This window comes from Meles meles, chromosome 3, assembly GCF_922984935.1.
Source record: "Meles meles chromosome 3, mMelMel3.1 paternal haplotype, whole genome shotgun sequence".
Taxonomy (NCBI): Eukaryota; Metazoa; Chordata; class Mammalia; order Carnivora; family Mustelidae; genus Meles; species Meles meles.
The window spans coordinates 157,720,240-157,735,863 of record NC_060068.1 but is presented as its reverse complement, the minus strand read 5'-3'; the positions used below and the strand labels follow the sequence as shown (position 1 = coordinate 157,735,863).

The window sequence follows — 15,624 nt, the reverse complement described above, 5'->3', positions numbered from 1 at the left end:
CGGCATCAGGCTCTCTGCTCAGCAGGGAGCCTACTTCCCCCTCTCTCTCTGCCGGCCTCTCTGCCTTCTTATGATCTCTCACTCTATGAAATAAATAAATAAAATCTTTTTAAAAAATTCCACATATGAGTGAAATCATATGGTATTTGTCTTTCTCTGACATTTCATTTTTTTTTTCTTTCCAGCTTGTTATTTATTAAAATAGAATCTCTATCCCTCCCTCATCCCAACTACTGAAAGGGTCTTGCCCAAAGTTTTTTCCCAAATGAAATAATCAACTTGGGGACTCAAGGCCAGATTCTTCTTAAATTAAGGTCTCAGGCTTTTCTGGGACACGGGTCCTGCAGAGGCAGGAGTGGAATGGTTTACGGCAAAGCCCAGCGCATAAAACAGTGACCCGCCATAGCCACCTGGTCAGGTAGAGCTCCTGCTGCTCTAGGCCTTGGGGTATCTGGATAAGGCCATGGCGAGAGGCCCAGGGCTCCATTGGCAGCGTCCTGAGCATCACCGAAGAGCTGTGTGCTTAATGCCTCAGAGGGGACAAGAGTCAGTGTGGCTTCGACACGTGTGAGAAGGAGCTAACACAGCTGAGTCCAGAGCAAAACAGGAACTTACAGGGGGAAAGAGCCCTGGAGTGCAGGAGGGGAGACCGGTCCTTGGCAGTGCCAGAGCTTTGCCTAACCATCGAGTTTTGGGTGGATGGGCAAGGAAGTGATGTCGCCTTAAGCCAAGCTCAGGCCACAGACTGAATTCCTGGCTGGTCTCCAGGGCCAGTGGGGGCTCCTGCTGCTTTTAACTATCCAGGCTACCGCCCAGTCCAGCCAGGAAGTCAGGGGGCTCTCCTCCCACGGCAGCCGCCGGTGCCCACGTTCTTCCTATTTCTTCTGCTTCAGTTTCCGATCCTTTTTGTTCTTCGGGTCTCTGTTCTTCTTCAACTTTTTGTTCTGTTTGGGTTCCTGTTTGGCTTCCAGCTTCCTTTTCTTGTCACTCTTCAGGCTGATGATGGAGGCATTCTGCCCGGCTTTGTTCAAAACTTCATTCCATTCTTCATCATCCCCACGGATTATGTATTGGGAAAGGTCCATGTTCTTCAGCTTCCCCACTTCTTTCTTGTGTTTCTCCTGGAATTCCTTTGCTGCCTCATCCAGGTCATCGCTGAGGGTCTTCACAGTGGGCTCCATAACCACGTCCTTCACTGCTACCATCTGCTCCTCGATGGCCCGTTCCTGCACCTCGCTGAAGAGCTTCACAACTTTGCGGATGATCCGGTTGAAAAGTCCCATCAGCTGGCCTGCAGGCAGCTCGATCTCCTTTTCCAGCTGGTCCACAGACTTGTGCTGGAGGCCATTCCCAAGAGAAGAGCCGACTGGGCTGCCGACAGGGACATTTCACTTAGCATAATATACTCTAGCATCATCCACATCATTGCAAATGACAAGATTTCAATATTTTTGGTGGCTAAATAATATTCCTTTATATATATATACACATATATATATACGTATATATATATGTGTGTGTGTGTGTATATATATATATATATATATATATATATATATGATGTGAGACTATATATAGTCTCACATCTTTATCCATTCATCCATCAATGGACATTTGGGCTCTTTCATAATTTGGCTATTGCTGATAATGCTGCTATGAACATCAAGGTGCAGGTGCCTCTTCAAATCAGTATTTTTGGATAGATACCTAGTAGTGCAATTACTAAGTTAATATAGTAGCTCTATTTTTAACTTTTTGAGGAAACTTCATACTGTTTTTCAGAGTGGTTCCACCAGTTTGCATTCCCACCAACAGCCTAAGAGGGTTTCCCTTTCTCCACATCTTTGCCAACATCTGTTTTTTCTGTATTGTTAATTTTAGCCATTCTGACAGGTGTGAAGTGGTATCTCATCATGGTTTGGATTTATATTTCCCTGATGATGAATGATGTTGAGCATCTTTTCATGTGTCTGTTAGCTATCTGTATGACTTCTTTGGAAAAAATGTCTGTTCATCTCTTCTTCCCATTTTTTAACTGGATTATTTGTTTCGGGGGAGTTGAGTTTATAGATTTTGGATACTAACCCTTCATCAGATATGTCATTTGCAAATAATTTCCTCCCATTCCATAGGTTGCCTTTCAGTATTATTGTTTCCTTCATCGTGCAAAAAACTTTTAATCTTGATGAAGTCCCAGTAGTTCATTTCTGCTTTGTTTCCCTTGCCTCCAGAGACATGCCTAGAAAGAAGGTGTTACAGGTTTTTTAGATCTCTTTAAAGGCAGAGATGTAAAGAGCATTTACATTGCTTTCTATAGAGCACTCATCTGACCAGGCAGTATTTGGGGCATTACCTTTATAGTGTTGATCATAAAAATATTATTTTTCTGTGGTTTTGCAGTGAACTAATCACATCTAACATCATATTAAGGAAGTCATTTTAGTAGGAGCTTTATTTATGGAGAAAATTTCAGCCAAAGTGTATGCAGAAAAATTATTGATATTATGATTTGGTTGGAGAATCAAAAACCATGCTAAATGAAGTCTGAATTTCATAAATGCTACTTTATGGGAGTATAAGAAAATTCATTTGGACTGAATATTTAATTTCCCACATTGAACTGTTAAGAATTCTTTCTTTCTTCTCCATGTATTGCATTTACAGAGAAAATATAGAGCTCTCCATGGACAAACTCCATAACCTCTTGGAGGAAAACTGAACTGGCTGGGAGTCAAATGACTGAGCAGAGTCGAGTCTCTAATGAAGAGCACCACTGAAGACTTGACAATTTCAGGCATCCATTTCATGTCCTTTAAACTACTGCAAGCCAGCAGTGACTTAGGGATTTAGCAGGAGGAAGAAAGTGACAGCTCAAAGGCCAGTTCTAAACATAATGAATTCATAAACTATATCTCTACTATATGTTTCTCTTCTTCAACTATTTCCCACTTTTTCTTTCCACCAGTAAAACAGAACCTATTCCCATCAGCCATGGTCCAACCAAGAATGAAGTGATGTGGGAATGTGATAGAGGGAATTTTGTTACACAGGTTGAAAGAAGAGCTGAGAAGCAAAACTGGGGACTATAACCCAGGGGTTAACAAAAGCATGCAGTTGCCACCACCATAAACTAGAGAATCAAATATACAACTATAACTAAGTAACTAGATTGATTAATTAATATCTATTCTCAAATGCATAATGGAATGCATGTAGCCATATTTGTTCATTTCATATATCATTCCTCGACATCACTCTTTGTGAATAATATTTCACCATTTATAGAGGAAGGTGAGTTTGGATAGTGAATGATTTATGAAATGATAATACTCTGACCTCAATGAACTCAAAAACTCTAACCCATAAAAGCGTAACTCCCCCAAAAGGGTGATGTGGCCATCATCTGTGGTCTCTTTCTGAAGCCTTAATAAGTCAAGCTGAGGAAATATGAAAAGTAACATACACTTTCATTTATTTCCTCTCATCAAAATATATAGGAATGGTTATACATTTTCAATTTTTCATACTATTTCTTCAGAAGTTTAGACCATCACCACAAGACTCTTTGACCTTGGGAAGAAATAATTTCAATCTCTAAATTAACTATGTTCGTCCTTTTTCCAGGCTAGAGCATATTACCTAGTTTGTTATAATTCCATACCAAGAACAATTACCTTGTCTCATTAATAGCACACTAGTTCCTATTAACCTTACAAATGTTATCAGTCAACACTAAAAGTATCAACACTCATGTCTGCTGAAGAAGTTGGACAGCCAGGATTAAAATTTAAGCATTCAATTTTAGTGTATAAATTAAAACTGTAATGGATTACTCTGTTACAGTGCAGTTGAATAGCATGATGTTTACAGCTGGGATTTGAGTGGACCCAACTGGGACTTTTGCGTGGTCTCTGCCCTGGAAAACTAGCTTGAATTTCTACACGTAGGCCAGATTCCAAGAGACATCATAATTAGGTCCCAGAAGAATACACTGCAGCTGAAGAGGATATCCCCTGCAGAATTATATGGGAGAAAGGCTGGCTAAAGCAATGTTCACATTCATGCAATTATTCAGTTAATTGCACAAGGTGAATGGAGTCAGTAATTATGGCTAAGTTCATGCTAGGATTAGTTTATTCCTGAATGAAATAATGCCTCTTGAGAAAGAAAACATAATACTGGGCAGGCTCTGCATCAACAGAACATGTTTTGTTTCCTTTTGCAACACTTCAGTGAAAGTTCATTGAAACAAAGGTTTTACCAGATCTCAAAGTAAAATGGGAAACATGACCAAGTGTTGAATATGACATGTTTTGACCAACTGCACTATACCTCCCATTAGCTCTTAAGCAAAAGACCATTCGTGGGCATCAATAACAACTACTTGTAGTTTAGTCAGACAACCAGGCCCTCTGTAATCATGTTTACCAACAAATTTAAAGTTTTAAATAAGGTAACTCAACAGGGAATTCCTGCAGCAAAATTATGAAGCCTAGAACACATGTGAGGGGGTGGGAGAACTGAACAAGAAAGTCACCTTTATTGTCTTTTCTCTTCATTGGGATTTGTACCAGATGGTGGTGGTGGTGGTGGTGGGGTGTGTGTGTATGGGTGTGGTCTCACCTGTCACTTTATTAATTTAAAATTTTAACTCAACTAATAAAAACATTTGCTGACTGCCTTTTGAGTCTGGGCTTCAAACTGGACTGCCTGGGACACAGCAAACATTTAACTTAATAGAAATTAGCAGTCAACATTTAAAAAAGTAATAAATTTTAAATATTAGAAGGAAAGAAGTTAATATTTTTCTATACTTATTTACTCCTTCAACATCTTTTACAATATACAGCATTTCAACTGCTAGGGTGAAAGGAGAATCCACTAGTACTTTAATAGACTTGAAAATAACACAGATTTCATTTTGTGAATAATAATTTGAAGTTCCTTACTTCATATGGACATCATAAGCTTCATACTAAAACTTCAGTCTTTTTTCTTTGTATAATTAAACAATGTTGTTGTATTACATGCAACTATTATTAAATTTACATAAGTATATAATAATTCCCAATAAGGTCTTCAGCTCTTAAGGGAAAAAAATAGTATCACTTTATGCACGAGATACGATGTTTGGGGTATACAAGAAAGTAAAACACATAGATCTTTCCTCCAGATATTACAATCATGAAGATAAGAAGCTTAAACTACTGTATTTAATCTTAAAATGAAATTCAGCAAAACTTAATCATACCTTGATGATAGAGAAAGCATCTCAACACTTTACATTGTTCCATAGTAAGTATTAGAAGTAACTATTTTAAATACAAAACAAAAAAGTACAAGTCAATAGAAATTAACGGCTGATAAAAAGTCAGAACACTAAGGGGCTATCATTTGTTTTGGTGAATATTCTAACAGGGAAACCAAGTCGAAGGAATTTTAATAGGCCTGATCCCTTGGGTTTTGTAAGACATCTTTGGGTAGAATGAAAATTATCTCCAAAAAACTGTTCAATGAAAATGCCAAATATATAACTTATTTTATTCTATAAGCTTGTAAACTCTTTCAACACAAGTTGAAAACATGTTTCTTAATTTTTCCATATTTCCCCACAAAATTTTGCACACATATGGAAAAACAATAACTGGATAATAAATGCCAAGGAAACAGTAGCTGAAAGAGATGATTAAAAAAGAAAGTGCTAAACTGATTTTAGCCAGAATTTATTGATTACACACCCCAAAAATACTTTCCTAATTTTAGGGAAAAATACATTTTCCACAGTACAGATTAATCACTTTCTACATTTCTTCCAGAAATAGCTGCTTTTGAATAATATGAATCTGAGAAATAGCTACAATTTGTCAATATTTTTATATCTGTGCCTCTATAATCCTAACAAAAATGACTAGGACTGAGAATATAAATTATCTGGCTGTTGTAAATTATCAACATTAGCCAAAAATATTTAATAAGAGCACCATTTTACATTTGTATAATGCTTTAGTTTTTTAGAGTACAGGTTTTACTTCACTCTTATTTTTAATATTACCTTATAAAATAGGGAAGATAGCATTATTCCCATTGTATTGTCCTACTTGACTAGACACAAAGAGATTAAATAAAATCTTAAGGTATCATAGTAATTTGAAAAAGCCTGGATTTCCATCCTAGATTTTCTTCTTATTCTTTAGTCAAAGTCAAAACTCATTCTAATGCCACAATAACAACAAAATTGATGGTTTCATCTCCCAGGAATATAGCTGTGCTGTGTTCAATGAATTATATACTTGACATAAATATAGATAAGGTACAAGATTGGATTGCCTTACCTATACATGATGTAACTGTCAAATAAAAAGGGTAACATATAGTGTTCACCTAATGAAACTCTTATTTTATAGTAATTTTATAGCAATATCAAAAATATGTACATGAGTTATAAGAAAGAGAAAAGAGTATTTTCTTCAACTTACCCAACCTTTGAATACTGAGTGCTGTCATTTAACACCATAACAAAGAGGTTATTTCAAGAATTGGTAGTTGATGAGTAGCTGTGACAAGAAGAACCAAAGGATTTCTTATTCCTGATTCTCAGAAATAAGCATTTTAAAAGACTACATCTACTTCTAAGCATATAATACAACAAAGAGGTCATAACAGTTCAGATCTGGCTCTAGATAATTCTTAATGAAAAATAATTAACAAGTTATTGTGAGAACTTTCACAGTATTAGAGTTATGTAGCAGTGGGATTTTTTAAAGAAACTTTAATCTCCTTCCCCATATTCATTCCCAGTTCCTTCTCTCTGCAACCACCCAGATTTAATAAAGAGGCCCATGTTAACTAAAAATGGTAGATCTAGAACATAAATCCTTAGTCTCTCAACAAAACTTTAAAAAAAGTTGTTTCTCAAACTCTTGTTCATGCCTATCAAAAACACAATAAAACCCATAGAAAATCACTTAAATATATCCAGTAAAATTATTATAGGATTGGTACTTGAATTATTTGATCCTAAACTTAGTCTATGCTCTTCTTAGTTAACCTTGGGTCCTACTTCTTTTTTTTTTTAATTTAAAAAAATTTTTTATTGTGTTCAGTTAGCTAACATATTGTACAGCATTTAGTTTTTTGTTTTTTTATTTTTCACCTTTTAAATTTCTTTTCAGTGTAACAGTATTCATTGTTGTTTTTTTTTTTTTAATTTATTTTCAGTGTAACAGTATTCATTGTTTTTGCACCACACCCAGTGCTCCATGCAATATGTACCCTCCCTATTACCCACCACCTGGTTTCCTAACCTCCCACCGCCCCCCCCCCCCCCCATCCCTTCAAAACCCTCAGGTTGTTTTTCAGAGTCCAAAGTCTCTCATGGTTCATCTCCCCTTCCACTTTCCCTCAACTCCCTTCTCTTCTCCATCTCCCCATGTCCTCCATGTTCTTTGTTATGCTCCACAAATAAGTGAAACCATATGATATTTGACTCTCTCTGCTTGACTTATTTCACTCAGCATAATCTCTTCCAGTCCTGTCCATGTTGCTACAAAAGTTGGGTATTCATCCTTTCTGATGGAGGCATAATACTCCATCGTGTATATGGACCACATCTTCCTTATCCATTCGTCCGTTGAAGGGCATCTTGGGTCCTACTTTTTAACTGATTCAACCAGACAACTTTGAATCTCCCCAAACCTCAGCTTTATACAATTCTAAGAAGAGACTGAAAAAACAGTAAAATATGACAACATGCAATAAAAAATTTAGTAAAAATTTAGTAAAAGATTTAGTATAAAAGCAATAATCAATGAAAGGGGCATTCTTTTCAGAGGGTTGCATTATCTGATCTCTAGACATTTCCAGCTCTAGAGAACCATTGAATTAATCTCCAGGGACACCTAGGTAGCTCAGTAGGTTACACATCCATCTTCTGATTTCAGCTCAGCTCATGATCTCAGGGTCCTAGGATGGAGTCCTGTGTCAGGCTCCCTACTCAGCAGGGAGTCTGCTTAAGGATTCTCTCTCTCTCTCTCTCTCTCCCCCACCGCCATCTCTCCCTCTCAAATAAATAAACAAGTTGGGGTGCCTGGGTGGCTCAGTTGGTTAAGCAGGTTAAGCATCTGCCTTCAACTCAGGTCATGGTCCTGGGGTCCTGAGATCAAGCCCCATATCAGGCTTCCTGCTCAGTGGGGAGTCTGCTTCTCCCTTTTCCTCTGCCCCTCTCCCCCACCCATGCTCTCTCTCTCTCTCTCACTTACTCTCTCTCTCAAGTAAATAAATAAAATCTTTAGAAAAAAACACAAGATAAATAAATACATCTTTTAAAAAAAACTAATCTCCAGAACTTAATCCAGGTGAATGGGTTATAATAATGCATTAGTCTGGAACAGCTGAGGATGAGGATGAATTAAAATACCCCTTCCACTTACCTCTGCATTCTGGACATAAATAAAGAACCATAACCTGAGCCCAGGCAGTCAAGAAGGAAGGTGGCAATCATTGGATATGTGTTTTAAGAAAGATCACAGTGTGGAGAATAGTTTAGTTATTGCACAATTTGGAGGACTACAGGCAAAGGAAAGAGATAATTGCAGAAATATGGGCCCATCTGGAAGGAATGCTGTGGCTCTAAATAGCCTATAGCAGAGACATGGAAATGAAAGGATTAACTTGAAAAATGTAAAGAGGTAAAATTACAGGATTCACTGACAACTGGAGAGAGGAGGGGAGTGACTGCTGTGTTCTGACTTAAACAACAGTGGTACCTTGCACTGAGACAAGGCACACTTTTTACTATTTGTGAGAATGATGATGAATTCAATTTTAGACATGGCAAGTTCCAAATACCTACTGAACAAATCAAGATGTCTGAAAGCATTTAGATAATAATAGTTAAAACTCATTGAGTAGCTACTGTATGCCTGCAGTTCCTTCTGAAGAGTCACACTACATAAATCAAGCAGGGATTTGAATTTAGTAAATTTGTGTTGGGACCCACAAAGCAGCATTTTTAACAACCCTCTGGGGATTCTGATGTAGGCAGACCACAACTTTGAGAAAGGTTACCATACCTGAATATCTCAAGAATAAGGGTAGGAATGTAGAGAGTTTTTCCAGTTTTATGAAGTTCTTTTGAAAAATGAAGGCCAGAATTCATTTGCATTCGGCAAAGTGTAATTTTCTATTTCTAAGAACCACATGCTAGTAGGAAAGGTCTTTCTGGAGACTAAGCTCCAGCTTAATAAGATGTCTAAATGAATATGAAACACATGGAATAAAATATGTGGGCATTTTAAGTGAGGAAAGGAAGACTTTGCAAAACTGGATGGGAAGTTTTAACGAAACTCGGGGCACCACAAGAAGTTTGACAAATGCAGACCATGAAAGTCTTCCCTGTTTTCTAAAGGAAATGTTTTCCCTCAAACCACATGGGTGTTACACTAAGAGAAGCAAGCACAAGTCAAGAAACTTAATTTGATAAGCAAGGTGCTGGCCTGTCAAATTTGTTGAGATGGATATATTGTTCTTTAATGTACCTAGTTTTCTTTTCAAGGTTCTAAGGAAGAGTTATAAAACTAAAAAAAGCAAAACGTGTATATGTCAATCAGATGTAAAACCCTAACTATTCTATTGATTTGTTTCTAGAAGGTTCAATGCTGAATAAATCATATACGTTGACCACATATTACTACTTTGCTTCAGTGCCCTCTAGAGCTTTGTGTCTTAAAGTTCAAGAACAATCTAGTTGCCCTCACCCAAAAGTTCCCTAATAAAAACACATTCTTTCTGCAACATCAGCTTCTCTATAAATAAATAAAAAAATAAAATTTCACTTATTTATTTGAGAAAGAGACAGAGAGAGCACAAGCAGGAGGAGGAGCAGAGGAAAAGGGACAAGCAGATTTCCTGATGATGTGGGAGACTGACGTGGGGTTAGATCTCAGGACTCCAAGTTTATGACCTGAGCTGGTCAGAAGTGTAACTGACTGAACCACCCAAGAGCCCCTTTGTAAAAATTAAAGACAGAAATTGACTTCTAAATGAGGGATTCCTATACGAAATATTAACAGATGAGAAGCCCTAGGTTTTGCCATTCACTGTTTTTCAATTATATCCAGAAAAAGAAAACAAAACACAAATGACTGTGAAAAAAAAGGGGGGGAGGGGTAAAAGACACCTTGTTGGTGTGAAGAGACTGTTTTGTAATGATGGATGATGATTGTAGTCTTCTCAAAAATAGAGATTATGACTTTTTATATCCCATAAACATCCTTAACAGTGTTTTATACATACTTCATTCAATGTAACTTATTTTTCCTAATGAATTCAGTATAAAAATTTACTTTTTAAAATGTACAAGAGGAGTTGCCTACTTAAGCAGAAGTTTGCTTTCTAAAGGGGGAAAAAAAACAGCAAAAAATATTATCAATACTTCTCTCCTAATTTATCTGGTTTGCAAATTTTTCTTAATGTAGATCAGATTTCCTTAAAATAGAACATCCCATTATTGTTACTTAATGCACATTAAACACCATTTATTAATATTAATGAAAGTTAATTGTGAAATGGAGATTAATTTCATTACCTTTATGGGCTATAAATTATAAATTAGCACCCCTCCTTTATAAATTCATAAACCATGACTTTAGTCACACTTGAGGATCAGGTAAATCAAGGTTGTTGAATCAAATGGAATTCATTACTCCGGAAAAATATTTCGATGTGTCACTACAAAACTTAAAAGTTTTGTCAGTGATTTCCTCTCATCCACAATATTAAGTTCAAGCTACTTTATAAGAAATGAGATCACAGCAGGGTGAGCTCTCCCTGCTCCGCAGCCTCATGTCCCCTAATTTCCCTGTTTAACTTTAGGCCATAGGTCCCCCCACTCCCCGCCACTGTCTCTTGGCTTTGTGCTATTGCAACCCTGTTCTGCCTGTAATGTATACACTTTCCCCTTCTACTATCATGACTCATTCTTGCCTGGCTAGTCTCAACCCATTTATCACCACACTGGGGATGCATTTCCTAATCCTAAACCCTATCTAACCCTACCAGAGTGCACTGATGCTTTTGATATTGATATACTTACCAACATATTTCACGATTAGTATCCATCTTTTAAAGGTATCTGCCCTACTAGACAAGCTCCTTGAGGACAAGGGCTAATTAAAGGCTTGAATGCTAAGTACTGAACACAATGCCAGGCAATGAGTTCTCACTCAACCTGTTGTGGAGAAAGGAAGGAAGGAAAGAACAAAGGAATGAATGGAAGAAGGGTAGAAGGAAGAAAAGGAGGAAGGAGAGAATAAAGGAGTGGAGAGGAAAGAGAGAAAGAGGAGGAAGAAAGGAAAGAAGGCAGAAGGAGGGTTTGAAGGGTAAGGGAAGAGTGAGGAGAAAGAATTAGGGAAGAAAGGAGAGGTATATAGTTCATAGGTTGGATCCTACTGATGAATCTGCCTATATTGTGGTTAAGGTGAAGCACATGGACAAAGTTGATGGAGGTATTTCAGATAATTAATATTAAAATCAATAATTCATCAAGTCACACCAGTTCACCTAAATGGTCCCCAAAGCACCAGATTCAGAATATTGACACTGCTTCCCAAAAACCAATAGGCAGGACTCAAACCATCAATCCAAACTAATAGCCATCAAATTTGTTAATCTGAAAGTAAACAGCCTTGGTTGGTATGGAAATAAACCACTTCATATTATAAAGTTCTCTTCTTCTTTTTTTTTTTTTTAAGGATTTTATTTATTTATTTGTCAGAAAGAGGGAGAGAGAGTGAGCACAAGCAGGGGAAGTGGCAGGCAGAAGGAGAAGTAGGCTCCCCACTGAGTGGTGAAAGGAGTCACCAAACCTTTCATAAGAAAATAACTGTTCTTAGTACCCTTTTCAATTTAACATTAAGGATAAAGTGGGAAGACATGACCATCATCAAACCTAAAACCAGGGGTGTTTTGGATACATTTCGGTCTAGAAACAAGACAACAAAGAAATACTATTTATTTTTAAAAACTATTTCAACACCATGGCCCTTCTCAAGCTCCAAGAGGGGCAGGGTGAGCCTTCCACCTGAGCCCTCTCCACCATTCTACCTCTGAGGTTCTGGTGGAGGTGGGTATTCTCTGCCAAGGTCAGCATATGATGTGAAGAACGAATTAAATGTCCCATTTTTACTGTTAAGGTTTGATGTGAAATCACGGCCACAGTGATATATATTTTTATCAGAGCTTGGTTCATTTTAAATAAAATGAATGCTGTTTTATTTTTAAAAATAAATAAAAATTTAAAAAGCTATTCCATAATAAGTATCTCAAAGGAGATTCCACAACTTAGAGATAAATTTATCTGTACCTGCCATATTCCTTTAGCTTTCAATAAACACAAAGATATTTGCTTCTTTTGCAGCAGTTTTTCAAGAAAGTATCCACAGTATGTATATACCACAACAGAATTTTATTAACTGAAAGACCCAGTAACTTTGTCTTAAATTTATATATTTTTAGCTTCTCTGTTTTTTCCACAAATGTGAAATAATTGCTTTTTAACAGAGAAACCTGTGTACTGTTGATCATCAAAATGGAAAAAAAGAACAGTTTTATTTATGAATCCCAGTTTGGTATCACAATTCCTCAAGTCAACTTAATTAAATAATATGATTCACCAAAGTTTGGAAACTCATGTGGGAAAAAAAGCATATAGGAAGCCTGCTGTGGTTCTGTAGAATCAAGAGACCAAGCAACTGCATCATAATAGTTCCCTGGTTTGCTGGTATCACATCGGAATTTCATTTTTTAAACTTTGAGGGGTTTTGGTTTTAGAGTTGGGAGTAGAGAGACAGACAGACAGAGCAAATTCTCAAGCAGGCTCTGTGTCCAGAGCATAGGCCTACCCAGGGCTCAATCTCACAACCCTGAGATCATGACCTGAGCCAAAATCAAGAGTCTGACACTTGACCAACTGAGCCACCCAGATGCCCCTAAATATTTGAGTTTTTTAAGTAAAAAATTCAAACCTACAGAAAAATTGAGAACAATATACCCTTTGCCTGGTTTCACCAGTTATTTAGTATTTTACCAATTTGAACTTTTTCCTTTCTGCGTTTCCACATTCCTGTTTTTATTTTTATTCTTACATCGTATTTGTTTGCCAAGTCATTTTATTTTTTAAACAATTTTTTAAAGGATTTTATTTATTTGAGACAGAGAGATACAGATAGGTACAGTTGAGTTCCTCAAAAAGTTTAGGAGAGGCCACCACTTGTGAGGAATGAGAAAGTAGTGTTCAGTGGAGACTGGCCCTGCAGTGCTGTCATAACAAAGAAATCAGCTGGTGACACAAGGTTCTCTGAAGCTGACACGGCCTTAAGGGGTTGTCTTGAATTTGAGGCAAGCAGGGCAGAACTCTATACCATTGCATCAGCCAGTCATTGGGTATAGGATGCCCCAGGGAAGAGGGTATGAACTTTGTCAAGGTGGATCTCTTTAGCCAAGAACAGTTTCATAAGGGGACTCAGTTGCAAGCTGTTCGTTACCAAAATTCTCATAGTTGTCAGACCACAGTGTCTGTATGCAATCACTCTACAGTGACTCTGCAAGGGGTGCCTGGGTGGCTCAGATGGTTGAGTGTCTGCCTTCGGCTCTGGTCATGATCCTGGCATCCTAGAATGGAGCCCCACATTAGGCTCCTGGCTCAGCAGCCAGTCTGCTTCTCCCTCTCCCTCTGCCTCTCCCCGTGCTCATGCTCTATCTCTCTGTATCTTCCCAATCGTTATATGTTGAAACTCTAACCCCCCTAGCCCCCTCAGAATGTGACCATATTTGGAGACAGGATCTCTAAGAGGGAGGTAATCAAGTTAATATGAGGTCATTAGAAGGATCCCTAATCCAATATGACTAGTATAACTGTAAGCAGAGGAATTCAGACATGAACACATACAGAGGTAAGACCTATGAAGACACAGGGAGAAGACAGTTATCTGCAAGCCAAGAACAGAGGCTTGGACAGATCTTTTCCTCACTGCCCTCAGAAGGAACCAACCCTGCCTATACCCTGATCTTAAACATCTAGCTTCCAGAACTGTGAAACAAACTAACAAACAAAAATCTGTTGTTTTAGCTACCAAGTCTGTGGCACTTTGTTATGAAAGTCTTAGGAAACTAATATAAATTCCTCATCAAGTTGAGTTTTTGTTAACTAAATTGTATATGTGAGGGTGATATAAGCAATGCTGATACATTTAAGCATTTTTCCCCCAGGCAAATTCCAACTAGACAACAATGTCTAATACACTGGTGAATCAGAAAATCTCCTGAATGAAATCAGAGCCTCTAATACCCAAAAGGGATAAAGTGAGTCACCACTACTGCCTGTGAATGAAAAATAACTTCTCTCAGAAAACACATGTGAAAAATGACACCATGTGGATTAAAATGGGAAAAACAAGTGTTTTGGGTGTTTCCCTTGCATAAATTATAATTATTCTATAATTACAAGATTATAAATCTTTACTCCTACCTTTTTCTTTTTTTTTTTTTTTTTTTTAAAGATTTCATTTATTTGACAGAGAGAAATCACAAGAGAGGCAGGCAGAGAGAGAGGAAGGGAAGCAGGCTCTCCGCTGAGCAGAGAGCCCAATGCGGGACTCGATCCCAGGATCCTGAGATCATGACCTGAGCCGAAGGCAGCGGCTTAACCCACTGAGCCACCCAGGCGCCCCACTCCTACCTTTTTCTTGATTGGAGTTTCTCAGCTAGAATTTTTACCATCAAACATGATTTACTTTTTTCCTTATGACTTTATATAGAATCCAATTCTACCATTAAAAATAACCTTGGGGCACCTGGGTGGCTCAGTGTGTTAAAGCCTCTGCCTTTGGTTCAGGTCACGATCCCAGGGTCCTGGGGTTGAGCCCCACATCAGGATCTCTGCTCAGTGGAGAGCCTGCTTCCCCCTCTCTCTCTGCCTGCCTCTCTGCCTACTTGATCTTTGTCAAAAAATTAAAATCCTTAAAAAAAAAAACAAAAAACCAACAACCTTTGAAGGCGCACCTGAGTGGTACAGTCAGTTAAGTGTCCAACTCTTGGTTTTGGCTCAGGTCTTGATTTCAGGGTTGTCAGATGGAGCCCAGGTCAGGTTCTGTACTAGGTGTGGAGCCTACTTAAGACACTCCCTCTCCCTCTTCCTCTGCCCTTCTTCGACTCTCTCTCTCTAAAAATAAATAAACCCTTAAAAATAACCTTGGAGCTTTGCGCAGTGGCAGTATCGTAGCCAATGAGGTTTATCCAAGGCGCGATTATTGCTAATTGAAAAATAACTTTGGGAAGCACCTTTGTTTTGCCTGAAAAAAGGGCTTATCCCAACTGATTGTCTGTTATTTCAAGTATTATTTGATTATACATTCTGTTAAAACAACAGCTCAGCCAATCTCATTCCCCCTAATCCAGCCTCCTTTGAGCTACCAAAGATATTTTTCTAGAATACAAATTTGAGTGTTCCCTTTTCAGGTCTAAAAACCTATCACCAATTTCCCACTGCTTACTGGCTGAAGCTCAAAGTCCATTGGAAGAATCTTCAAAGCCTAGACTCAGTTCTATGTTGTCCCCCACCCCAGCACC

The 15,624-nt window shown here is 37.9% G+C and overlaps 1 pseudogene; it reads left to right on the top strand.

Moving 5' to 3' along the window:
- The first annotated feature begins 15,251 nt into the window (after positions 1-15,251).
- LOC123939425 lies at positions 15,252-15,414 on the top strand (annotated as a pseudogene).
- The last annotated feature ends 210 nt before the right edge of the window (positions 15,415-15,624 follow it).